Consider the following 26,438-nt stretch of genomic DNA (forward strand, 5'->3'; position numbering starts at 1 on the left):
TCACTTTATAGGCCATTAAATATCTTTAGTGTGAAGAGAAGAGCACTTCTAAGATTTTGGTAGTTATAAAAAAAGGAGGCTTGACGTGCTGTATACTGTTTGTTGAGTTGAATTAATACATCGTTCTATTTATGTCCTATATTTTGTATAAAACTGAGGGTATGAGAAGAATAAAGAAATGCAATTAAGAAAACTTTTATTTTGAAAGAGGAGATAGGACACATCACTTATGTTTATTTTTTTTATGTGCTAGCCGTACAAGAAGCTAAGCTCTTCAGTGTCATTACACACATGGCAGGTTTTAAGCCAAGTGTAAGGGGATGAAGTAAAAAAACGTAATAATGCAGGGATTACTCTCACCAGTTTCTCTCCTTTGACCAAAACAAGCCCTTTGTTAATAGGACGTCTTTTTTCAGATTAGCCCTTTACCAAATCATGTTAAAGCCATGGAGGAAAAAACAAACACTCAAAACACAAAACTAAGACGGGCCAGGTGCAGCAGGGGATAAAAATGCTTTAGAGCGGAGCTTTTGACTGACTTTCATTACTTTCACTTTCTGGGCTTGCAGGGAAGATATGGGTGAACAATGTAGATAAGCAACGGCAGGTTATGGTTAGGGTTAGTACTACTATGCCTCGGCAAACACTGATAAGCTTATCCTGAGGCTATGCTTTTTCCACAATTTGTGCCAATGGACCTAAACAGTGGCTAAAAGTAAAACCTGTGCCAGGAATCTACAAGTAAAAGGCTAAAAAAAGACATTTGAGGCTCAGCATCGGTAAAGCTCTCAGTCCTTCACTTGCCACTCATCTCGATGAGCTGTCTGCTTAGAAATGGCATGTAGCCTGAGGGTGAGGTATACAACATCTATAAAGATATTAAAAGGTGTTAAAAGACAGAGGTGGCACGTGCAGCCGATGCAGCCTCTCTGCATTCAGTGTCAGTGTTCATCCTATGGCCCACACTAGGGCATTAATGACTTCTCATTTTTTCAGATCAAGTTATCTGTCAATAAAGTCGAAGTTTTATTAAAGTTAATAAAGTCAAGTATAGTAAAGGGCATTTTCTAATGCCATGTCAAAGACATTTAAACATAGGCCAATACCTTGAATTTTCAGGTCATTTTAACAGAAAGTGTGGCTCTTGTGTGGGCTACATCCGCACCCGGAGGTGTGGTTTTCCCCCGATCCACACAGTGTCCCCGTCTTACTCGCTCCCAGGGCCGATGGAATCGACGGCGCCGCCTCCAGCCCCGGGTACCGGACTTGCCTGCTCTCACACTCGGAACCTCGAACCCCAGCGTGGTACAGTGACCGCGGCCCAACTGTACGACGGTACCCAACTCTCAAATAAATCAGAGCAATAGTATTGTGTACACAAGCGAGTTGTCGACTTGTGCCAGCAAATGTGTCCACGTGTAAAAGATACAAATTAAATGCAATGAAAAACCAAAATTATTTTTGGAAAACATGGTGATAAAGTTTTTTCTTGAGGGGCTACATTCATTGTTGCCCCCCCTCAGAGGTCAGGACGTTTAGGCTTGGTGATGATGACCTCTGCTATTATTAAGGGCATTTTCACCAACTCAGTATTCTGACTATGGTCCAGCTCATCCATTTAATATTCCACGATCTCTCCCATCAACTTCTTATTTTTTTTCAGCCTTCAGGTGTCACCGGCGGCATCTGCGATTAAAACACACCCACATGTTCTGAGAGAGCACTGGAATCATAAAGACTCGTGGGAGTCCTTCTTCAACCTAAGCATCGTCGGCAGCTCGCACACAAACTCCCAACTTCTCGTTCAGGACTTGACATCACATTTACATGTTGCTGTTTGTTTTATTAAACAGTTCACATGTATATTATTTTATAGTTGGGTAGTTGGGCAGTGTGTAGTTACTTTAGATTCATAGCGATGCATGTGTTCTCAGACGGACGTGCTTTTTATTTTCTATATTTCACTCCTGTCTTCAACGCGTGTGGATAAATAACAATAAAATATGTATGAGGAAGTATTTAGCTCTGAAGTGATTTTCATAGTGTCATCTAAAATACATTGTTTTTGGGCAAAACTGGAAAAGCATGATACATTTATCAGAATGGTAAGAGGTCCATTTTTTTTAATCAGGATATTTAGAGAACTCTCTCTGGCAAAGTGAAAATGTCAAAGCAAGTTGTCAGTGAGTGTAATTTGAACACTTCTGTTTATCTCCAACACGGCCCCTTATTTGCATGTAATACACAACAAAAAGATCGATAGCTTGTCTCGAGAAAATAAACCAGAGGATGAGACTAATATTAGCTAAAAGATACCTCGCGAGTTATACTTTCATCAATCATCAACCGGGACGGACGATCAATAAAAAACAGATGACTAAAGATGTTCTTTTTTTTTTAGTTCATAAACTAGCAATCACTTCAATTTCCTTCATAGATCATCGTTTGGGGCACACACCAAAATGTAAAGGTGTTCATTCTGCTGCTCTGTTAAATGAATAGCGTCTATTGAAGTGAAAAGCAAAGTCAGACTGTAGTCATGATGTCATGTACAGACAAATCCTGGCGCTGCTACAGAGACACTTATTAACGACACAGCTCCTGGGACGCAGTCACAGCACCCATGGCGACTTTTGTGGGATAATTTTGGCGTCATCTACATTTGAAAACAAATAAATAAGTAAGCTAATTTGGATGTAATATTCAAAAATAAAAATCTCCCCCCCCCCGAAGCCCCACTCTGCCATTCATTAATTCAGTCTCACTGGATCGGCTCGAAAAAGGTCAACTGATTGCATCATAATTCAAGTCTCATCCTTAGTTTTAGAACATGACGGGTCACTGTGGCGGTAGACACTGATAAAAAAAAAAAAAAAGGTCTGAATACCATAATCAATGGGTTTTCAATTGACTTCTTTACACTCTTACAAGGGACTTTCATGTGAGAAATGAAATGCTTTTCAACCTTCATTTGCAGCCGATTGAGTTTTAATCACTTTAATCCCAACGCTGACGGAGAGAGACACAGTAAAGCGGGATTCTTCCAAGTTGAACAAGAGTGACATGAATGATCCGGATTAGCACGTCATTGTATCTGATGACAGTTGCCAGGATACAAGCAACGTATGGAACAACAAGGATCCGCTTTCACAGCCAAGAGAGTGGAGAGATCTGCGCCTCTGAAGCCCTTTTTAGTGATTCATAACGATTCACAACAATTTCCCTCTGAATGTGAAAACAGATTGTAACCCCTTCTCATATTCAATCCAACTCCGGGGATTGTGTCAATTAAAATAGGGTCAGTGACGGTCATCCAAACGGGTAATGACAATCTAATTGGAGTAAACCCTTTGTTAAGTGTTTTTGTCTAGGAATTATGAAGTGTCTCAAGCCTCAGTGAGCTGCTATGAATTGGCGCGCTCATGTACAGCATCTGCTCACTGTGACTTTTGATGCTTGGTCTTTTCTTCAGCTGAAAAGGATGTCGGTTTCTTTTTTTTCCTTTTTGTTGTCAAATCATGTCCCATAACCTCTGAAGTTTTCAGATGGAGTGGAAATCGACAGTTACTGCTGTATACGCCCAAGATGTTATGGATGTTAACCTTGCAATACAACCCTCTCAAATGGAGCCGCATTCTTAGTGAAAGAGAAGAAGTAGACGGTGTTGGTTTGAAATGAAGAGGGACATCCGAAACTCTACAAAACTCTAACACAGTGACGGGAAAGACAAGTTTGTACCGCTCACACACTTCACACAGGTACACACACAGAATGGCTTGTGTAGACAGAAAAAAAACAAAACAAAAAAACCCTCTGTCATTCAGTCAAACGCTACTGTTGAGGCCAGTTATGTGGGAATGCTCAGAGACAGTTTCCTCTTCATTATGCATCCATCTCTATTGCAACCACTGACCCAATTTGACAGAAATTGGCTGAAGGATGTGTCATTTTCTTAAGAAGCAGCACTTGACAAAATTACACCGACTTATCCAAGAGGCTCCACAGCCAAAAAAGATAAATCATATCCAGTTGTGTTCCGTTGTTTTGTTTTTTTCCACAAGCAACTGCATGTGTATTTTACAGTACATGGAGATTAGGGGTGCACATTAACTGATTATTAGACAAGAAAGTGTCTGCCTTGACTGGTTGGAGAGAGGAGAGAAAGGAGGGGGAAAGGGGTTAGTGAAGGAACAGGATCCATTTTTACACATGCAAACAAGAACATAAATAATACGAAGTGATGATTCATTTTATCGTCTGTATGAGACACTAGTATATCTGCTCTGTCTCACACACACACATCTGTCACAGTCAGGAGAACTCCAGCTGCTTCCATCCCCAGTGGACCGTTAAAACATCCATAAGATTTTTAGCATCTTTTAGCAGGAAGACGTCAACACAACTTTCCGCTTTAGCTGTGTGTGGAGGACTGTGAACATGCTCCGAGATTAGTCTCAATAACCGACCATGATTACCTGGCCAAGTCTACCACAGTCATCTGTCCAAAACCTGCTGAGATGTTACCACTGTCCTAGCTACTTAAGAAATAAATGTTGAAACACTAGTTCAACTATAGCACAGTTGTTAACGTAACTCTATACATTCTTGGTTCTCTCAGATGTGTTTTGTGCCAAGGTGGAGGAGTAAATTGATCATTCCTGCAATTACTACCCCACTCACCATCGGAATACGAAATGTGGTATACGAAACACTCATATTAAAAAATAAATAAATAAATGATGCCGTCAATAGATTATAAAAAAAAAGGAATGAATCGTATCTTTCTTTTCAGACACAGAACTACACATAGAGCTATGTGGTTTCAAAGAGACTCAAGTGCCAACCGGTCATCTGAAAGGCTCAACATGGATGACGGCCGTCCTGTATGCAACAACATAAAACACACACGCCCCCCAAAGCAGAAAACACAACCACATTAACCTAAACACAACGGCATTAATTGCAATGGTAAGTAAGTAAAGCGTCCAAGCGCCCAACAATCCCTCACTTCTCTCCACCTTCAGCTGCTCTCTCTATAGATACTGTCTCACTTACCTGACTGACTGCAGGCAAGTGACTGTTTCGCGCGGACAGTTTTTGGCTGTATTAAACGCAACGATTAACGCGTCAACTCTGACAGCCCTAATATGTAAATAGATTTATGGTTAATTACTGGAGATCACAAATGTTAGATTTACTTTCTGCCTTTGGCACATGCTTACATAATTACACTGTCACTGTGCCATTCCACCTGAGGTTCAAGTTAAATAATGACGCAACGCTCATTTTACTCGGAAACAAGCTGCTAAGATCGCCGGTGACAACCGCCTGTGACTGTTAAAAGAAAATGGGAATAAAAATAGACACATTTAATTAATACACTGTGATAAAGCCGCGTCCTGACTGTCGTCAGTGGGACTCTCTGCTCATAATCATCCCTTTCGATTTGTTCATCCCAAGTCTCCTGCTGGTGTTTTTTTTTTTTTTTCACCCCTCAATGGTTTTAATTGTCCTGATGACCTCAATCAAAAGACAATTACCAATGGGAAGAGTAGCACAGGCAATTATGGTCCTCACAACGAGACGGAGCACACCTGAATGGAGTTATATCACCTTCCACAGTGGTAAATTTACACGTATAGCCTGATGCCTGTCAAGATCATGTGAGCATGAGCCTGAAATGGTGACACTTCAAAGCCCAGTAAGCAAGGTGCCACGGCTTAATTGACACAGATACATCAAGTTGTGTGGGGGGGGGGGGGGGGGGGGGGGGGATTCAGGGCGAGCTGAGAAGAGTTGGAATAATAGATTGAGATGGATTTGTTGAGTAGGTAAAAGAGATTTCTAAGAATTCGGAAATTCTCTAAATCTTGACGATGACGGCCACTGTGAAAGCGGTTAAATAAAATCGGCATAATCCACGAACCTACACCATAATGACAATCCATCATTGTGTTTGGACTCAATGCACAGATTTACATAAAGGCCAATGACATGTTGGGGAAAATGGGTAATATGTCACATTGTATATTTATGAACACGAACAAATCTGTGCCAAAGTAAATGATTCACAGTCTATTTGTGTTAGGTTAATGACATAAGGAGCATCAGAAGGGACATGCAGGGGGGGAAAAAAGAGGATTTTTTGCAAAACTTTTTGCAAAGATCTTGCAGGTCTTTGTACTTTCAGGCAGGTTTTGCATCTGCAAACAAAAAATACATTGTGTTATAAATGTGTGGCGTATTCATATGCACCTTTAAATCTTGATATTTGTAACAAGCTGCGTGTTGTCTTGTTTCATCTTCTTTTATCTTCTTTACTACAAGGAGTGGCACTTGTTCGGCAGCGCAATGTCGATAGAGGCATTAAGCTTTGATTTGAACAACCTGAGCAACCAAGGAGGTTGCTAAAAACGTGGGTTTTTTTTAAGCTTACTTCCCTTTGCTGAAATACAAAGCCTATATCTGCATGTCGTGACACACAGCATGTGCAGCATTTTATATAGAACAGCACGCTGAAGTCCTTCATCATACATAATCACAATACAACAAAAAGTCAAGACTTACAAACACAAGCTGCCTGTCCTTTCTCTGTGAATTCTTTGCAGAAGAAGGGACATGGTGGATTTTTATTTTATTTTTTTGCACCACAAATGAATTCATTAATGAATCACACTCCACTCCAGCGGAGGTAACAGGTAAACTAACAGCTGACTCCAGATAATTGTTTGTTACTTTGCCATCCACGGTGTACAAACAGGGATTTTTTCCACACGCTGCACACAAGTGAGTTAATTAATTTGTGTCTTTCTTTATTTCTTCTTTATTTCTTTTTGAATCAAGCGTCCGCAACTTTCAAGTGACCTACCGATATTGTAAGATATGTCAGAGTCACAGCTGAGGTAGAGAATACTGCTCCCGTATGTGGTGTAGAGTAATTATCCTTCTCCGCCTTTATGTTAGAACATCATCCTCGCTGCATGATAATTAACCCATCAACCGTTCCTCTTAAAGAATGGTGCTGGGGCCAATCTTATTTTAGCTCCAAGTGAAAGGGTGTCACAAAAATTCACACCACTGCCAGTATGAGTTTCAATTAAAAAGTTCACAGGAGAGGAGCAATGAGCTGCTATTCGGTGAGTTCTATCAATATTCAAACCACAGCAAGAAGGTCAAGCCCAGCTTTGCCCGTGGCCTTACTGTATGGAGTTTGCATAATGGAGGGTTCTCCGGTTTCCTCCCACAGGTCAGGTTAAATAGTAATTCTGAAATGAAGAGATGTGAGTGAATGTGAATGTTAGTTTGTCTCTATATGTAGAGAAACAAGTTATTCAGGGCGGTCCCCACCTCTGGCCTCATGGCAGCTACTGGTTAGAAAAATAACACATAGCTGTAGTGCGTTACCATGGGTCGTGACACCAAATGCAGTTTTCAAAATTTATACAAAAGGGAAAATCATTTATTTGCTCAAATGTTAGACATACATGTATTAAGCAAATTTGCTGAAAAAGTTTAATTAAAAAATGACTTGCAAATGCATAATAACTACACTTCTCACACCTAAATTCCACATGTAAACAAGTAAGGATGAATTGTACATAGTGCCTACACTGTGAAAGTCTGCCATTAACAGTGTACGTGAGGTCAAGACCACAGCCGTACTAAGATTACCACCGCATCATGTCACGCCGCTGTAACAGCAATGAGGCTCATTAAAAAAAGGAAATTAAACAGTTTTGAATTTCAAAACACTCATTTTAACCATAACTTGTATTTTCTAAGCAAATAAAAAACAACAAATATTAGCTTGATAGAGATGATTAAATGACGGAAAGAAAAAAAGTTGTAATTAAATAAACAGTAGCAGAGCTACATTTTTCTTACCGATAAGTAACTCTTTGGAACTGAGTCATGCTGGTCAATTCTGTTGTGGCGAGGCAATATTATGCATTTTACTTTAATCTCTTCTTTCAAGGCATGTTTATATGTTATTGAAGAGATGTATTACTGTAAGACGTTGTGGGTGAAACTCACAAAAGACAAACACCTGATGAGAAAAACACTTATTTTGTGAATATTAAATCACAGACGGTTAAGAAAAACATCCAAACAAACATTGTCACAGCCTGGCTACAAAACTGCCAGTATACAGCAGCTTTCAGAGAGCACACCACACATCAGCCATCATTTTCATGCTGTCCCCTGGCCAACATTCACAATTAAAATCCATTTGCTTGACTTGATAAGCAGAATTACCACCACCATGGTTGGAAACCACCCAGTCCAGTTCCATTTACATCAATGTCTCTGTATGTTGTGAAGCCTGTGAAGGAGTTTTAATAACGTTAATTAAATTGATATTTCCATATTTTGATGTTTGATTAGACCAAGTAAGGTATTATTATAAGGTATGCCTCATATTTACAAGAATGACACAGAACAACTTATACTATCCATGTCTGCAGAAGGTTGTGTTCCACTCAAAAAAATGTATCGTAAGCTTCATGCAATTAAATTTTATTTTAATTTTTAGTTAAATTTGCACTTAATTGCAAAAATATATATATCACACACCAAACACCCACCCAAGATTTTAAGGTAGTGGAATTTCTCCAAAAAAAAAAAAAGGTTGTAAAAGCTGTGTTGACATAAGTGTAACTGATCTAAACGAACGTTCATTTAACTCAGCAAGTGATAAGTATCTGAACTGGGATATTATTAACCCAACATTTGGTGGATCGCTTAATATTTTCCTCAAATAAAATACGTTTGTACACACGGAATGACAAGTGCCGAGAATGACACACATAATTGCAGAGGGTCAAATGAGCAGCTGTTGATTTATTGGAATATGTTTTCCTTTTAAACTTCACAAATGAAGAGTTATGGTGGCGAGTTTCGCTCATTTCAGTTCACAATTTGCATATTAATCGTATTACTTTTGATTTTCTTCCCTTTCAAAGAAGAATCAATCCCATTAGCATGTCGTCTTATGACTTTTTATCAATCAAAATGTTCACAAGCAGCTTTGCAGTCTAGCGGTAAGATGCGTGTTGTCAATGCTTTCCATTTGAGTTATATTTCCCGGAAAATCTATACTCACTAATATGTGCATGGTCACACACTCGAGTTAAGTCAAAGATGTTCTCCAGTAGAGGATGCACCACTGCACTCCTCTACTGTTTATGAGCGGCGAGCGCTGCCTCCCACTTCTCCGAGTGGGGAATATTTCTCAGGGGATCTTTACACACGTGACACTTGCTAGTTTTCAGGAGGATAAACAGAGGATTTGTTTCCCCGATTATCCTTGTGTTTTAACTCCAGTTGTGGCAAATTCGGATGAAGCACTGCTGTGAGCTGAAAATGTTTTTTTTAAACAGATTCAATTTCGCTTGTTAGACAAAGTGATGAGAAATTCTGTGCCTTTGCCTTACAATCAAGCGTGTAAACAGAAATGCGTAAACTGTGTTTTGATTGACTACATTCAGTACAAATAAATATAACTATAAAAGCCAAATATCCACAGTGGATGCAAGTGATGTGTAACTAAAGTGATGGAATAAATATGAGCAAAGGCTCGGGAGATCGCATTCCCCAGTGTTTTTAAACAGAATCCCCACAAGGACGCTGGCATCCAAATAACATCACAAATTCATCACATGCAGCAAAATAAACAATTCAGAGGCCCTCAACTTAAAATCAGAGAGCACAAATTTTGCATTATACCATTTTAAATACACTGTATACAACACATTTTTAAATCAAGGTTTGTTTGTTTTTTAAACCTCTGGAGAAAATAGCCCCACATACAACACAATATAAGGGCCAAGCGACACACAGACACGAGCTGATGAGAGCACTTGCCAGAAATCCAATGTGTGCAGAAACTAGTGGGAGAAGGCTGCTGGAAATGAATGGCTGACCCACTGTGACTATGTTACAATGCCGTTAACACAAAGCACAAGTACAACACTGCCTGCACCTGCTTTGCAAAAAAATTCAGACTCCTTCCAGACTGAACACAGGCTGACACTACAGTATGTGTTGACCTCAGTGGTAGGGTGCCTCATCTAATTTTCATTTGGAGAGGATGTGCTGTGAAACAAATGACGGAAACTCTTGTTAATGTCGCGTATAAACCAAAGAATCATTTACCCACACCATCCATTTAGTTGAGAATAAGTTAATGAGACAGCTGCTCCTTCTTATAAAAGGAGCTTAAAAGGAAGAACCTGGATTTTAAAGTGGCCAGCTCAGCTGTTTTGGGCAGCTATGTTAAAAGGGCAGTGCACTTGTCTGGAGGGAAACAGCTTACACAGCAGAAGGCTCAAAAAGAATAAACCTGCTTTGGACCAAATAATGTCGTACTATGTTTCAAGTTCAGTCGTTGGTGTATGTTTTAAGTTAATGCACGTCTGTTGTGCGGCGAGTCCCAGTCGCCGGCCGGAGATAATGAAAGATGGCTGAGGGAAACCTGATGGCCCAATAATGACTGACTCAACTATGGTGTAGTGGACTGGGACACTCATCTTTCACAAAGCTGACTGAAGCTCCTATAAAGCACTTTTTTTCCTCGTCACCTATCAGAGGAGGAGCAGACAGGTCACACAATGATTTCAATTCACTGTCAGTCTTCTGGTTTTATCTGTCCATAACATTTTAAGCCAGTTTGTACGTGTATGTTGATGGCATTGGTGTTTAATTGCATCTGTAACGTTGCATTACTGCCTTCTTCTCCTTCCGCAGATGCTCAATACTCCCTTAAAGAGGTTACATTTTTTTTTCTGTATTCTGTCAGATCGCAGGATTATGCTGAAAATATTGTTCCGACGTCTCGATACTTGGGGGATATTTTTGGACACACATTTCTTTTTCACTTCCTTTAACATTGCAAGACATTTAAAATTTTAATTAATTTCTGAGGGGGAAAAAAAGTCTATAAATCTATGTGTACTGCAAGTTGGTGCAGATCTTGAGAATTATCCAGAATTTAGGGCTCTTGGGCACTCGGAGGACATTCTAGTTGTCAACAAAACTCTTTTGCCAAAGGACAAAATCCCTGAAAAACGACTTATGTTAAGGTTATTAAACATTTTTTTTTCATTGCAGAATAGATAAAATGTATGAATTAGCCAGTGCATTCTGACCTTAAGACAAAGACAGAACATTGCTTTGCTTCTGGCAGCGGCCGGCAATAAACCATCAACCTTGAAATATATGCACCTGTGTTTACCAAACCGATGACACCTTCTTTTCACAGTGACACGTTTGAATCTCCACAAACAGATTTAATATGCGACACATTATAGATCGTCATATTTGCAGAGGGAACTTTTCAAACGTTCACATTACATCCGTGCCTGGAAAAGCACACACACACACACACACACACACACACACACACACACACACACACACACACACTTCAAGCACCTGAAGCTTCAATTTGTCCATGTTCATAGAAATCAGCAGAACAAGGGTTCTGTGAGTCCCTCAATTATGCTTTAAATGAGTTCCGCAGAAAACTGAGATTTAATGAGTATGTGATCTGGCACACAAGCGGACTGTCTCAAGGCTCATTGTTGGATCTCTACAGCTCTCAGGGTCAGCACATTTAACACACCCACTTATGCCCGAACGTAACACAGTTAACAACACTTACGGAAAATGAATTCAACTGAATCCAGACGACTGTACAATGCCAAGAGCGCCGCTCTCAATCGACACATCAGGGTGAACATACAAATCGAAGAAAACCGGCAAAGTATAATGTCACAGGAAATTGCTATTTTGGGATGCAAATGCAACCATATTACCATACTACCAATAATAACAACGTGTTTAAATCACACTAATCAGTGTCCTTGTACCCGAGGTGGTTTGCAACAGTAAACAGATGAAATTAAAACATATGAAGCCGCTTTTTCAAACTCCATCTGCTGCAAATCACAGGTCGTTCATAACTTAGCGGAATAGTGCGACCTGTTGTTATACACTCCCACTTATTTCTCCACTGAACAATGAAACAGCAATGACACAAAGTGAGGCGCCAGCTGATGACAAATTGAAGGCAGAGTGTAGAGGGAAAAGCACGGACGTAATTGCAGCTAAAGTCACGCTTTGATCGCACAATACCCGTGAATGAACAGATACACTTATAATCCTGATTAAAATTCATGTTTTGGATTACGTTGATAACTGAATGCAGACAATTCTCGTAAGACGCCGACAGACACACTCAGAGTACTGTGAAGAGGAAAACAACAACACATTAGAACTGTGGTGAAGTAAAGGTCGCAATAGATATACTGTATCGCAACAGCAATAAGGTCCCCAGCTCAAATCAAGGTGAACAAGTTACTATGGTAACAACAGCGTTGCCCATTGGATTCAAGCTGGCGGCAAAGGTGCTTTAAGAAAAGCCTGCAGTACCACTCTTCATTCAGTCACAGGTGAAACATGAATGAAACATCTATTTTATGTATTGCAGAGTACGGCAAATTTTTCTTCATCATTTTTCTTTTTTTAACCTTTATCCATGAAATTAATTGTGATTTAATGTCATGAATGTGATGCCAGAATAAAAATGAGGCATTTTAATTCTAAACTCTAAGATTTCAAAGTATGTTTTCCCTTAACATGCCACAGCATTATAAATTACAACAAAGAATTTGAGAACTATTTAATGGTGGGTAGCACAGCAACTAGGATTTGGCTTTGTATAACAGTTTGTACAAAATTAATTTAATATTGAAAGGTATAAACAATACTGTTGTTCAGTGACTTAAAAATAATGAGCATAAAGAAAAGTCTGATTTTGAACAAACTCCTGGTCCTGTGTCATAAAAGGAATATTTAAACCGTTCCTGAGCCTGTTTGGACCCGTTTGGTATCAGGACCTGTCAGGACATTGTGACATAGGTCAGGCCAGGTCCAGAAAACTAGGTCTGTGCACCTTTACATTATGCTTTAATAAATAAACCCTGACTGATCATCTGACTATTGTGGCTACATTTTACAATGTCTGAATGCAACACAAAAGCTATTTGTCCGTTGACGTTGCAGGTTCCCATGGTCAGTGTACCTTCAAGAGTGTAGCAATAGATACACAGAAGTAATTGGAAATGTTAGAACTCAGGTAACGTTATGTGGTAAGCCAATTAAGGATGAAGAATGTGACTGGGTCCAGTTCAACTCCGGTTAAACTATTTCCCTTTCAGGCTTGGTTGGGTCTGGAATAAAAAAGCGACTTAACCTGTGATCTAATTTTCAAACAAATAGTCTGACACGATATCTGCAGCAATAACCAGCTTTTGATTGCTCCCTCTGTTCAACTCAGATTTGAAGTGATTAAAAACAAAGTCCATTGTTTGAAGTCCATATATAATGTTTTCAATCACTTATTCTCCCACATTACAGCAGTGCCACGAGCAAAAAGCTTGCAATCCAGAGGTTTGATTGAGGCCATCTGATAAGCCTGGAGACGTCATGAGGGGTTAATGCATTTACATCTTCACCCACGTGATAACAGCTCTCAGACCCACTCAGCCATGTGAACGCAGAAGATTACATTATTTCCTGCTGTACTTCTATCGTCTTATCATGAACTCTTGTCATCATCACTATTATGAAGATAAGGGTAATCTCTGTATACAGATTCTGCATGAGAATACACTGTGCAGGTGGTCTCAGCTCCTAGTTTGGTCAATTACATTTGAGGGTCTGTCTGCGGGTGAACAGTCCATGTCCATAAATAAGTCCGTTGATGTTTCCGCTTCATTCTTGCCTCTCATGTTTCTCATATGCGAACATTTTTCCTATTATTCAATTCATTTTGTCCAGAAAAAGGTTTTCCTGCTCTATCAGCGCAAAGGAACCGCTTGTATTTACATTTGGGATGCTGGAAAATCAGATAACTTGTTTTTATTTAAACACACAATTGTCAATTAATTGATTCACTGTTCATTTCAAATAACATCTGCTAAGTAAATCACGTTTAAGTGAAACTGCTCATCATCAACGGCACAGAAAACTGGGGCACAATGGGAACGGTTTTCACACAAATCTAATAAATAGAACATGGCTCACAAAAAGAGAATAAACTCCATGTTTTCCCAACTAATTAACCAACTAGCAGGATTCCTGCTTCTGTTCCACGCTACCGTACTCTTTGTGCAGCAGATGTTAGAAAAGCTGATTAATTACAAGTCTCCAGTTGCTGACCAGTAGGAAGCTGGTTGTCAAAGGCTTGAAGGAGAATTGTGCATAATCAGAAGAACACAGAAGAACACCAACCGACATTGCACCTCCCAATGTCTTTATCTAATTTGTAATATTAGAATATTATTCTTGTTTTTAAGGACCACTTGCTTAATCACCACATCTATAATGCCACCCACAGCAAGCTGTCAGATGCAAGTATGTAAAACACGACATCAGCATTCACTGCACAATAGTGGCTTTGAATAATAACTTCATAGAGCAAATTGCTCTCCTTTATTTCCTTAAAAATGCAATAGTGCTTTGGTCTTACGCCAAATCCTAATGTAGCTTCATATCATCTCAGTATCTGGAGGAATAGCTCCCCATTTTGTTAAAGCATACGTTGTGCATTCTGACACAGCTCTCTGCTCAATATTACCAGTTTACATTAAAGTTGGTCATTCACTTTGTGTTGCTTTATCAAGATTAAGATTTGTATCGGGAAGCCGGCGGCAGACGGCACCACATTGTCAAACATCGAGCGTTATCTATCCACATGAGAACCGCTGTACGGCAACACTACAATACAGAGGCAACGGCATTACATCTAATAAATTCAGTGTTTGTCACATGAGAATGAACAGCGAGGTACGGCGTGAGCACAGCTCTGCACAGCAGCCCTGTTAGTTGTGTTTTGACAGTTACCTCCACACACATTTCATCTCTCGGGAGAAAAGAGGCATGAGAGTGGAACGCGGCAAGTCATCATGAGCCTGCAGGATGCATGACTTAGTACTGTAAGAAAGGTGACCCTAAAACACTCCTCCGCCTCCTTCTCATTTTATGTACAACATTGCTGCCTTCTTCTCAAATGTGTCCACTGGGCTGGAAGCCACATGCTGTGTGACATCAACATGACTTAGTGGACACTAAAAAAGTCCCTAAAAAAAAAAACATCTGAGAGATGCTAAACATTACTTTGACTTTGGTGTAAAGAGATTCCCTTGCCAGTTTGACCCAGAGTTGTTCCCACTTCACAACTTCTCACTTTGGCGCTTAAACAGATACAACTCCTCCAAATCCTGCACTTTTCTTTTGAGTATTCTTCAGTTGAAAGATATTGTGGTGTATCGTCATGTGACTATATTGATTATTAGGGCTGAACAATCAATCACTTTCAAATCAATACAAGGTAAAAGCTGCAATTTACACAATTAATTGTTTATTGTTCCATCTTCTATGCAAATTTTGTCAATGAAAATCTAATGTCATTGAACTCATACATGTTGGAAACGGTCTTTCTTGCCATCCATCCATCTTTTACCACTCTATCCTCCACATGAGGGTCACGGGGGGAGCTGTGCCAAACTCAGCTGACATAAGGCAATAGGCAGGTACACCCTAGACAGTTCGCCAGTCCATCACAGGGCCACATAGAGACAAACAACCACCCACTGTCACAATTTGCCTAATCCTCATATTGGATGTTTTTGAACTGTGGGCGGAAGCCGGAGAACCCAGAGAAAACCCATGCATACACGGGGAGAATATGCAAACACCATTGAGAAATGCCCTGGTTCCAACTGAAGACCGGGAACCCGGGTCTTCTTGCTATAAAGGCAAGAGTGCTAACCTCAACACCAACCGTGTGGCCCCTTTCTTGTCATCCATGCAATACAAATTCAAAGTTTACATGTCGATGTCTGGTAATGCTCCATCAAAGCTGAAATAAATCTATTACACAGTGGATATCGAACTGACCCTAGACTCAAATGCCGTTTGGAATGGTTCAGTTTGGTATGGCAATACTATTTTGCGTTTCCATTAGGAGTAGAACCAAAATAACTGGACCCAATCGTTACCATTTTTCGTTAACCTTTACTTGGGGTACCAGAGTAATGGTACGATACGGGTGGAGCTAGTCCCACAAAACGTGTCCCTCCCTTGCGACCAGTGTTTTCTTCAACACCCTCAGTCTACAGCGACAAACAGCCACAAACCGAGCTGCTCAATGTCCTCCACTGTTGTCCGTTGTGTTGTGATCTGATGTGTCGCGTTCAGTGTTGCTGTCCGTTGTCAGCGCTCTGGTACAAAGTCACGCTGCGTATCTCACTGACACGGCCATCGGAAGCACACCCTGCCTACCAAGTACAGGTAATGTTCTCAGTGGAAAAGCAACCCTGACCCAGGGCTTTACCGTTCCAAACCGCACCGTACTGTACCAAACCGAACTGTAGCCTACCATGATGAAAACATGGCTATACGGTATAATATTCCCTTTGAATTTATATGACTGAATTTGTGATTGTTTTGAGATTGTGTAATTGGCAAGAAGGGCTTATTTGACAAACTTTCCAACATCTAACATGAGACAACTTTTATCCAGGGTGTTCCCACATTATCTATTGTGTATTACTTTCTCATAAAATGTAATGTACTGTGAGAAAGAAAGAAAAAAAAAACAAGGTTCAAGGTTATGAAGGGTGAAAATGATGATTGCACTGAAAAAAAAAAAGATAAATGAATGAATTATTTGAAGACTTATGTGCAACGATGCTGCATGTATTTGGATACAGGACATTTATAAGAAGCTGAGAAGCCATTTCAAATTTATAAGCGAGCAAAGACGATTGTGACCTAACAGGGCCTGAAGACATTTTCATTAGTTTTAAGATCCAAAAATGAAAAGGTAGCTTTACATAATTATTAGGTATAAAAGATGAAACATGAAGTTTCCGTGATCTCCAGAGGTGGATTTAATTTCACTCTACGCTGATGTTGGCCCAGAGTTAGTATCTTCATGTCTTAGGAGGTTTGCTTTGTTTATTATAATAATAGTAATAATAATGCATTTTATTAATAAGCGCCTCTTGATCACTCAAGGACAATCACTTTACAGAGACAAAACAATAAAACAACAAACAACAGGACGACACAGTAAACAGAAAAAGGAATAGTGAAATTACAGAGAGTAAACTAGATTGAACAGTGACTTTTGAGTCTGGATTTGAAGAGGGGAAGCACCCGAAATTGTTGGAGAGAAAGTTCTGGAGCCTCTGTGAACATTAAGCAAGAAAAGCAGGGTGCCATCGCCCCTTTCAGTGGTAGAGCGAGTCGTCTTTCCACTGGAAGGCTGCAGTTTCGATTCACGGCTCCGCTAGTCAACATGGCACTTTACTCCTGACAGCTTTTCCAGCGTGTGAATAGATGTGCTGTATGAAAGTGAATGGGTGAATAGCAAAACTGTAGTGTAAAGTGGCAAATTTACTGCCCTGTCTGAGGTCATGAGAGAAAAGAGGGGAACAAATTCAGTGCACAAAAGACATTTAAAAAACACATGAGATTTGCTTTCAGATTCTCCTAAAAAGCTCTACTGATTAAGTTTAATGGCAAACCTTGAATGGCCACTTTTTGTCTCATGTATTGTCTGCTGTGTGTCATGTTTCTTAAACTTAAAAACAGTATCATGTCATCTTTGGTTTACATCCTTGAACCCGAAGGTCAAATGTACATAAATAGATTTAGAAATGCATTAATTTTATGCTATCAGCATGTTACAGACGCAGCCCAAGACCCTGTTTTCACCTCCCCTTATATCACACGGCACGGTTTCAACACCTTCATCTCACTAATCTGTCTGAAGCATGAGACTGTTAGACGCAGGGAAGATAAAAAATCAAAGAGTGTTGTGCCTCATCATGGCCCTGGTAGATAAGGCCCTATCCTGTCACATAAAATCACTGGCTGCTACCTACTGAAAAACACTCCAACCGCAGGCTATATTTCCCACCATCACTGCTTCTTTCTCTGTACCAAATTTAAAAAGCATTTCTAGAGAACACATCAGTAATGTCACCAAAGTGGATTTTTTTGTGTGTGTGTGTCAAGTGTGCTGTGCTTTAATTCTGAATATTACATGGTGGTGCTTTTTTGTTGCAGCAACAAGAGTCAAAATGTTAAAAGACTAAAACACGATTTTGATGATGTTTGTCATGTTAAATGCCTGTAGGCAATGAGGAATTTCATTGAGATGGAATTGCCAGATTAAGTGTGTACACTCTGGCTTTTTTAAATACAACTTTCGGCTATACTGTTAAAATGCACGCTGCCTTGGTCCATACATACGATGAATAACCTTTAACATTTTCACAGCCTTCCATTTAAGCGGTGGCACAGACGAAGCCTGCAGGTATCTGCAGATGACTTGCTCAAAGTTAACACAATGAGGACAGCACAAAGACAAACAGGGAGCGGGGCTGCATAATTAACCAACCTGGGGCTGTGGGATTGCATTTGCTAACCAAAACAAGTTATTTCAGTCTTTTGCTGCAAACCACCGATGGAAATGAAGATTCCAAAAAAGTCAAAAGAGAGAAAGCCCATTTACTCATGTTACACGCTTGACTGGTTGCCATTATGCATGTGCACGGTTTCTATGATACGCGGATGTACTCTTTCGTAACAGGGTCGTAATTAATGGAGCTTTTTTGTGGCACACGATGTGACTTGCGGTCTGTCTGACTCAGTGGACATCAAATCGGAATCATTCATGACCCTGACAAGTGGAGGAGGGTGCTGGAAGTCACTCTTTCTTACACAGATGCTTCCGAGCAATTATATAAATTATGTTGTCAGATGGGTCCCGGGGGACGAACGTCTTCCAGGCGCTGTAGAGACCAGTGGGTCTCCCTTACAAACAAAGTGCTGGGGCATGAGTGCAGCCAAGACGAAGACTTTTGCCACTGTGTCAAGATCGCCACTGAATTACTTTAATCTAACAAATGCATGTCATCTCAAATCTTCAGGCAAAGACGCTGCCAGAGACCTATACTTTCAGACGTTGCTGTGCTTTGTGAACAAAATGACACCCTTGCGTAATCTGGACATTGTTTAAAGATTTCACGCTGTTTCCAACCCGTCCTGCTTCATTTTGAGACTCCATAGTGTTCAGGGACACACATTTGTGCTTTATTAGTCCCAGATTTGTCAGTGAAAATAGGTCTCCCCTGGGTACCACTGTCTAGGTTAGACAGTTTCTATCCCTAGTCTCCCTCTTGTCTCTGCTGTTATTCATCCCTCCCTCCTTAAAAAAAAACAAAAGTGTCCCGAAGGGCCAGCCTTCACCAGAGTTGTCATTTTCAATTAGCTGTACCCTGAAAGCATATCTCTTAGCTCATGTCAATAATCACTTAATTTAAGAGGATGGGACAGCTGTAACTTCAAGACATATTCCATCGACTCATTTGCATTTCATCTCACACCTGTCCCCAAGTGGATTTATAAATATAAAATGCATGTATTGCCTGCAAATAATTGATTTACATGTGATAAGGATATGGGGAACCAGTAAAAGAGGCACAGCTGTTCGTTCCCTCCATCTATTCCCCTGATATGCAAGTGAGGCTCCTTTTGATTAGGACTGGGTCTGATTCCCCGACTATAGATTCCACGTCGAGATGAACCACTCCGACGTGATCACAGGAAATTAAACTGTAAGCGGTGGAGTGGTCTGATACAATTGTTTAAGCACCTTAAATCTCATTAAATATAAATCTGCATTTACATTATGTCAAATTATAGCCCTGTCTGAAATCACGAGCCCACTATTAAGTTTGGCTTCCGTCATTCATTTAGTCTTAATGGATGCTGTTTAACACAAACAGGAAACCTTGGCAGCATCATGCGGTGATGTGGGTTTCAGGATTTTGACACCGATTTGCAGTAGAAGTGGGAGTGATTTTTGGAACATGTGGAATAGAATAGAATCCGATTAGAAAAGTGGGAAAAGTTACTGTGGCTTTGATGTTAAGATATACTAAATAGTACGCACACTACACTCGACAGCTCAGCCAGGCTTTCAACACTGGAGTAGTGTAGAAATTGCTGCTGCACTGTCGGATTGGTTTCGATGCTGCTCTACACCCTTTTAGTAGGAAAAGGCAGGGAATACTTCAGTTGTCAAAAACGTGTGCGCAACTCTTTCATCAAAGGTTCACAAAGAACAAGCACAGCCAGTCGCAGATCACCAACAGACCAACCAAACCAAACTCTAACCTGATAGGCATTCAGTTTCCTGTGTCCCTGACACACGGTCCCTCACCCAATTATTAGTTTGACTTGAAATGCCCTTCTGCTGATACAGTCACTGTCAATTTAAACCTATTAGTATTTTTAAAAGCAACATATGGAAAGCACCCAATTGAAACTGAACACTGTGAAAGCCTTTACTTTGAAAGTACTTACCGAGTGAAAAGTATATCAAGGGAGGAGTTTGTGTAAGAAAAGAAAAAAGCTAAATGTCTTTGCTGATTCAGCTCTAAGTTCTTTCCATCATGGCAGAATTGAATATTGATTGTGGCCATCTTACAAACAATATAGTACAAGTGGAGCACAGGATATATGTGACATAGCAGCCGGAGATCTAGATGTGCTCAGAAGTCTTTAGAGAAAGATGAAGGAAATTGTGCTTGGAGAAAAAAAGAAATATACTGAGTGGACAGTTTTGCTGGAAATCATCCGTGACCTGCTGCATGCGACACAAAAAAAAGATTTTCGAACCTCAAGATAGGTACCATCTGAACATCATGTCAGCTTCAAAGCAAGGACACAAACAAACAGAAAATGGTCCAAAAGAATAATGTTGTGACACACTTAACAACTTTAAATTAGAAGCCTGCCTTAAAAATAGTATGACGCTGTTGCCTGAATAGACGTTAAAAAGTGAAAAGTTGCAGAGGGATTTACTGTCAGCAGCCAAGCATTTGAAGGTGGCTTTTTCTTCCCCTCCTTGACTTCATTCTGTCTGCCACCACGTCTCTAATTGCCGTCAGTGGATAAGAACTTAAAAAAAAAAAAATATATATATACATATATATATATATATATATATATATATATATCTGAATAAGCAATGGCTTAATAACACCCTGTGCTGTGAGTGCTGCCTCACTGCAGCCCAGAATAAGCCAGATCAATAAGATCAAACAAGAGAGGGCATGTGTGCCTCAACTGTGACCAGCATGATCAGATCCTAAAAAATGCGACCACAGCCAAAGCCACAGAATTAGAGTGTGGAAATGTTGCATTCATCTCAGATTAAATGATTCCCGTGGGTCCACCTGTGCAGATTGTGTTAGAAGCCTCATGCTCTGCTGACCTAAAAGATACAATCCCTCACACAAAAAAAAGAAATAAAATAAAACATGGAAAAACCGACCTGACACTGCCCTTGCACTGAGAGAGTTTTTTTTTTATCTATCCCAAAATATTCTCATGGATCCCACTAAGCTCCTATCAAAGGCAGCCAGACATCAAACCCTCTTCAGTGTATAAACATTGTTAAGTGCCTCTCCATTCTCTGGGCTGTTGAAGTAGAGGGTGAAGGTTCCTTGTAGGACACCTTCAATTTGTGCTCAAAAGTATAAATATTATTACGATCAACAAGACTTTGGAGTAGGTTCTGCAGCTTCTTGACACACTCCACATCTCCATCACCCACAAGTTTATTTTTGTCACCAAAAGTACACAGCATCCTTTATTGATAATAGTGTGCAGCCTTGAACCTGTATCTTCTCTCTTTGGACAATCCTGGATGAAGTGACTGAACTGAAAGGGTGCAACTTTCTTTATAAAATAAAATAAAATATTGATTTCAGAATAGCTTCTAAATAACATTAGACGACCGTTTTTAAAGGAAACGCACATTAACTACAGTATAGACAACCCACAAAAGAACATAAACATGGCAGAGCAATTCATATTGTTTTATATGTTGAGTTAATGAATGAATTTCAATGAAAATCAACACAAACTGACACCAACGTCTCCCATCTCCTCAGTACACACCAGAACTATGTTGTTATGCTCTTTACTATGTAGACGCGTGTAGCTTAAGCAGACATGCCCACTCAAAACAGCTGCAGCTAAATAAATAAAAAAACACACAACAATGTCAAAGACTAAGAAAGAAGTGGAAGAGTTTACTCACGGGAATACGAAAAGAAAGTGGCGCCTCGTGTCACTGGCTCTCCTCCTCCTCACTGTCGGGGCTGAGTGGCTGAGTGGCCGCCGCCGTACGTGGCTCCGTTTCTGCCTGCCGAAGCAAACGACTGGGCGGCAGCGGCGGTGTGATGAAAATCCAGTCAAGTCTCTGCCGCTCTACCTGGTTAGCCAGCGGACACAGTACATCCTCAAGTACAGAAGAAAAACAACACGTAAATAAAAAATGAACGTAGTTCTCTCCGGGTCCAGCTCTTTCACCGCCCTTTTCCTTCCACTTTCGGGTGTTTTAAGTGTCGCGAAGGACGGAGGTTTGCCTCTGTCTCCTCTCTGTCAGTTAGTGAGCCTCCCTCCACCGCTGCTGCAGCCGGCTGAGGCTCTGTCTGATGTGAAGCATTCTCTCTCTCCCTCTCTCTCTACTGCTGCTGCTGGTGCTGCTGCTGGTGAGGGGAGAGACACAAAGAAGGTGGCCCTCGGTTAGTCACGAGGAATGGCATCACATTAGTGTTTTTGACACCATGTTTGTTCTTCTTCTCCTGGACAGAATCGGCCTGGTAATTACGGAAGAGTATTAGAGCCACATGTAAAATGAACAAATAAATAAATAAATACAGCATGAATTCTGAGCTTAAGTTAAATTTTGAGGGGGAAAACATTCACACTTCTGAGATTAAAGTCAGAATCCTGGGAGGGGAAAAAAAAGTCAGAATTCTTATTTATATCTGAAAATGTTTACTTTAATCCCAGTATTCTGACTTTTTTTTCTCAGAATTCTCATTACATTTTCTGTTTTTTTACATGTGGCCCTAATTCTCACTTCTTAGATTAAAGTCAGAAAATCGGAATTCTGAGAGAAAAGGCTAGAATTCTGAGATCAAAGTCAGAGTTCTGAGGAAAAAAAGTCAGAATTCTGACTCTGATCTCAGATACTCTCAGAATTCAAAGCTGTTTTATTATTTATCTTTCAATTCATTGTGGCACTAATTCTCTTCGCCAGTTTATCCATTCTGAAAGTGGAAAAGAAATACAGTTACAGCTAAAGATATGGTAGTTTTAATGAAAATGACTACACTTGATCTGCCTCTGTTGCTGCATAAAATGTTTAATTACCGTGTTTAACCCATTGCCAATGAAAAACACAGACATTAATGGCCAGTTTAGCTCTAAAATGTGCGAGAAACAATAAAGCAGGGGATAGCTTTGGCTAAAATTGCTTGAATTGTAGAACGTTCTGGCCTCTATTGTAGATTTGAACTGACCCTTTGCACAGCAGCCATTTTGACATAAGGCAGTAAAAGCACAGGTGTTGCTGAGCACATTAACGATGGCTCTGTTCAGTTCATGTAGGTTAGTGTGAAACTGAAACAGCATGTACCCTGCGACTGAGTGGACCCCTAAGTGGAACTCTGCCATCACTGATTTCAGTACTTAGACCTGTAAGTTTTCTACGTAGACTTGTAGTCAAAATGGCTCCAGTGCAAAGGGCCTTAGGAACATTTAAAAGTAATTTAGTGAACCAAATTTAAGCTAATTAGCTGGTTGCTAGCAACTAAGCTAACAATACTTTACACTTCCATTTCAGTTGCTGTTTTAAGCCATATTCGGATGGGATTCATTTTACATGTGGAGGTAGGGTTAAGTAATTATTACCAGAGCTTCTCAGTGATTTTAGTCCCTTCCGAATGTGCCATGTCAGTACTCATTACCAGATGATGTCAGTAAAGATTATGGTGGCTTTTACGTGGGGTAAAAAGGTCAGGAAAAATTACCCCAGGTAATACTAGTCTCGTGCAAATAAACCAGCAGTAAATATGTGCGTAAATATTCCATCATCTCATGTTTACAAGTAGTTTTCTGTAGATCTTCAAGCATGGATCGAGGCGCTATGTTGATGTGTGTCTACACTTGTTATATCAAGAAGCAGCGCAGTACGCACATGACGACAGGGGGTGACGACGATGCATAAATCGAGCACCACTCGGTGTCCCGGAAGTCGGGGTGTGGGTCAGGGAACACTGGGTTTGCTACCCCCTTGCCCTCCCGCGTCAGGGCCCTTGGTGTGGTTACCGGGTAAGGGTGACAGAACATGTGCCTTGTCTGCGGGGGATCACCTGCCTCAGGAGTGCACGGAACTAATCATAGCAGCGGCTCGTTGGCTGGGCCTAGTAAAGAGCTCAAGGGACAGGCGCACGATTTACCCCAATTTACCCCTCCCAATAGTAGTTTTACTAAGATTTCTTATCCCATGCGAAATTGTCCATTAATATTACAGATGTCCTGTGGTAAAATTACATTACTCCACCTCCCCATGTAAAATTAATCCCAAATAGTGGTTTAGAGTGGTTGTTGACACATTTTCAACACTATCAACATCAAGTGTACTGCTGTAACCCTTTTTTGTCGACCCACATTGAAGGATAAACATGTTTATGTACTTATTGTAGCCAAATATTGAAATGGTGACCAGCAACTCTTTCAAAATAAAAATATAACATTAGTTATGCTTTGTGACCACTGGAGGATCCTTTTTTTTCATCATCCTTTGTTTGTTTACGGCGCCTGCTAAACTGTCATACACTGACTGTAAAGAGTTGGACAGTTTAGGAGGATAATAGCAGTAACTGAGATGATCTTTATGAAAGATTTACATTGCAGAAACATTTATTGAACTTTTGGTGACAGTGTGACATTTGTTCATACATCACGTCGTAGTTTTCCTTTGCCCAGGGAGGATTTGGCAGGATAGATGTCTGCATAGTTACAACTTGCTGTAGATCTGTACTGCCAACACTAATCAATAGATCTCTATGCTACCTCTCTGAACTTCAAAATATGACTGGTCCTTTGATGGGAAAGCTTTTGTTCGGTGCTCGAGGAAATACATTTTCGTTCTCCTAGGTTTTTCATTTCTAGCCCACATACATTTTGAATTACAGTGTATGATTTTTATGTATTTTTACATGGACAGGAATAAAAAGGAGAACATTAAAACGAAGCACAGATTATGTATTATATTATACATAGATACCTTGTACCTTGATACACCTTGTATATATACAGCAGTACCACTGCCCTCCTAACAGACCACCACTGGCCTCCTAACAGACCACTAATGGTACTAGACTTGAGAGTATAGATTAGTTCCTTGTGTTTCACATATTGGTTGCATAGCTCATATTGCCACCCTCTGCTGTGAGTGTTTGACTGACAATATGGAGCTAACAGCCTATCTCTATCCCCATCATTAATTAAACAGTAGCCACGCCTGAGTGCTCTTCCTATTGCACAATTGATCCATTGCCATGCCTGTAGCTCTTAGATGGCATCTTTTGAAAAGCTGTATTTTAAAGATCATTTTTACAACTTTGCTTCTTGGCACTGATATTGTCTGGAGGGCTTTATTAGAGTATACACTGTAAAATGTGCTTCAGAGGATATTAATATTTCTCATGGTCTGTTACCTTAAGCTTAGGCTTTACTTCCCTGCAGTAAATGATGGTTCGGGTCTGAAGGATATGGAGATTTTGTCTACTGTAAAACGTACCGGACAGTCAACAGGGAATATACTGTTTACTCTAATACAGTGCCATCCGTTCTGCATGCAGCAAGCATCACACGCAGTCGAAACATTTTTTGCATTTTTTAAGCATTTGTTGGTGTTTCTTTTCAAGTTTTCTGCAGCTGATGTATTGTGGTCCAACAGCCTGAAATGCAAATAAAATAAGGAACGTGTAGATAAACCTGAAACATTCCCAGTGAAGACACTCATATCTATGCACAGCTAATTGTATCAATTTGTTAACAAGGTAACAGTAACAAGATGGCAAGTATTTAAACCCAACTAACTGCAGTTTCTTCCTTTATGATGCAAAACTGCCATGATACCTGTGAAAACACGCTGACTTTGGGTCTTCTATTTAAAGCTGCGGTAGGCAACATTTTTTCAGAGTCTTTGGCAATAAAGGCAATAAAAATGTCAGTGTGTATTACAGAGATTGAGATATTGCCTCAAGTCATCTCTCCAGGTGGAGCACATTTGTCTGTCCATGCTTATTTGGAGCGAGGGGCTCAGAACCATAGACCGTATATTTAAAATGGATGTAGACCTCCAGGTTCTTCCTGCAGATGGCAAGTGACAATACATTGAACAGTCACCAGGGGGTGACTTTTACTTCCCACGTTGTAATGTCTGTAAACATGTTCCTGGGGAGTTACTGGTCTGAATCGCTAGTTGCGGG

General features: G+C 40.2%; 1 protein-coding gene across 3 annotated transcripts in view; it reads right to left on the reverse strand.

The window, feature by feature from the left end:
- cntn5 (contactin 5) overlaps positions 1-22,961 on the reverse strand; it is a 105,004-nt gene extending 82,043 nt beyond the window's left edge. For 2 of the 3 annotated variants that reach the window (XM_058634443.1, XM_058634440.1), the window contains exon 1: positions 22,190-22,960. The gene's annotated coding sequence lies outside the window, so the exon portion shown is untranslated. Of the gene's footprint in view, positions 1-22,189 lie in introns of all 3 variants that reach the window. The other variant, XM_058634442.1, reaches the window with a different exon arrangement.
- Between the last annotated feature and the right edge of the window lie 3,477 nt (positions 22,962-26,438).

Source organism: Solea solea, chromosome 7 (assembly GCF_958295425.1).
Source record: "Solea solea chromosome 7, fSolSol10.1, whole genome shotgun sequence".
In the NCBI taxonomy this organism is placed as follows: domain Eukaryota; kingdom Metazoa; phylum Chordata; class Actinopteri; order Pleuronectiformes; family Soleidae; genus Solea; species Solea solea.